We start from the raw sequence: 1,871 nt of genomic DNA on the forward strand, positions 1-1,871 counted from the left end.
TCAAACTTGAACGGTAACCAGACATACTATGACCCCCAGATGTCAAACATGAACGGTGACCAGACCTACTATGACCCCCAGAAAACAAACTTGAATGGTGACCAGAGCTTCTACTACCCTCAGATGACAAACCCCAGTGGTGGCCTGACCCATTCAGGACAGGTGATGTCTTTTGTTGGTAGCCAGATGCCCTTTCAGGACAGATACCCATCTATTTCAAATTCTGCCTTGATCCAAAAACAACGTCCAGAATGTTCTTCAAGCTTTTCTTTGGCTCCAAGAAATCACCCAGTTGTGAAAAAGGACCTCAGCACTCCGGACCCTAAGTTGCGGAAGAAGAAAAATCAGAAGTTCTACAAGTGCCACATATGTGGACAGAAATTCCAAAAATCTTCTCACATCCAAAGCCATATTCGCAAACACACTGGTAGGTGAGGGTCTGTGTGAATGGGGGCAGGGGAGTGGCTACAACTATGTGTCTTTATATAGAGCTTTGATATTATTTGAGATTATTGTCACTTCCTGAAAGTCTGGGACCCCACGAGACCCTGGGGAAGGTTGCCAAGTTTGAGGGTGGATAAACAGGTTTTATTGGTAGCTCAGGTCCGAGGCCAGAAGACTGGGCTCTGTGGCGTCCCTTGTACTACACGACGGGATGAGTGGGATATTAATTTGGTCCTTTGTAGAGGTTCATGGGCTTGTTCTTTTTTATTTTATTTTTTTTTATCCCCCCGAGATATGAGGTCACACCATGCTGTCCACACTGGTTTTGAACAGCCTGGTTGAGGAAACGCTCCCAACCTGAGCCACCAAGTTCCTAGGGCTATTAGTGCCCTGCTCAGAGACTGTTGACTCCATCTCTGTAGGGACTGTCTCTGCTCGGACCTCCTCCTTCTGTCACTCCTTCCTTGGCTTTCTTACTCATTTCTTCCTTACCTCTTTGCTGTGTTTCTTTCTTCTTCTCCTTCAAAGGTTTCCTCTTGTCTTTCCAACTCAACTCTCTCTCCCGCAGTTTTTTTGGTTTTTGAGAGTCATTTTTTTTACATGTTTTTATTGATTTTATTGAGCTATACATTTTTCTCTGCTCCCCTCTCTTTCAACTCTCTCCCCTGGTCCTCATGCTCCTAATTTACTCAGGAGATCTTGTAGAGAAGGGTTTTCTCTGTAGCCTTAGACCCTTCCTGAACTTACTCTGTAGACCAGAGTAGCTTAAAGTGCACAGGAGTCCACCTGTCTGCATCCCGAGTACTGGGATTTAGGTTGTGTGCCGCCATCACCCCCAGGCAGCTGTTCATTTTCATATTTCAGTCTCCTCCATCTTGGTTAGCCTTTTCCTTGATTACCGTCGGGTCCCCTGCGCCTCCTTTCTCTGAGTGTAACAAACCTCTCTTCCTCTCTGCTTCAGGGGAGAAGCCCTACAAATGCACCGTGCCTCGATGCCCGTGGAAATTCACCCGCTCAGATGAGCTCAGCCGACACATGAGAAAGCACACTGGGGGGCAGTCCTTCAGATGTGCAGTGTGCAACAGGGACTATTCACGGTCGGACAACCTAAGGCAGCATCAAAGAAAGCACCACCCAGAATTGTTTACCCATCAGTCCCCCGGGAACTGTGTGGAGCTGTTAAAACTTGCTCTACAAGGACTCTCAGCGCCAAAAAGATAAAGTAAATTTCTTCTCTGTGAAGACATTGTTTGAGAGTTAAGTGTAGCCCAAAGGAGCACTTAGGCAGACCAGCTCTAAGTTTGAGAATAGTTTGGATTATGTAGTAACCCTTTCTTAGAAAAATTAGCCGGGCGGTGGTGGCGCACGCCTTTAATCCCAGCACTCGGGAGGCAGAGGCAGGCGGATCTCTGTGAGTTCGAGACCAG

Source organism: Microtus ochrogaster, unplaced genomic scaffold, assembly GCF_000317375.1.
Source record: "Microtus ochrogaster isolate Prairie Vole_2 unplaced genomic scaffold, MicOch1.0 UNK69, whole genome shotgun sequence".
Classification (NCBI taxonomy): Eukaryota; Metazoa; Chordata; class Mammalia; order Rodentia; family Cricetidae; genus Microtus; species Microtus ochrogaster.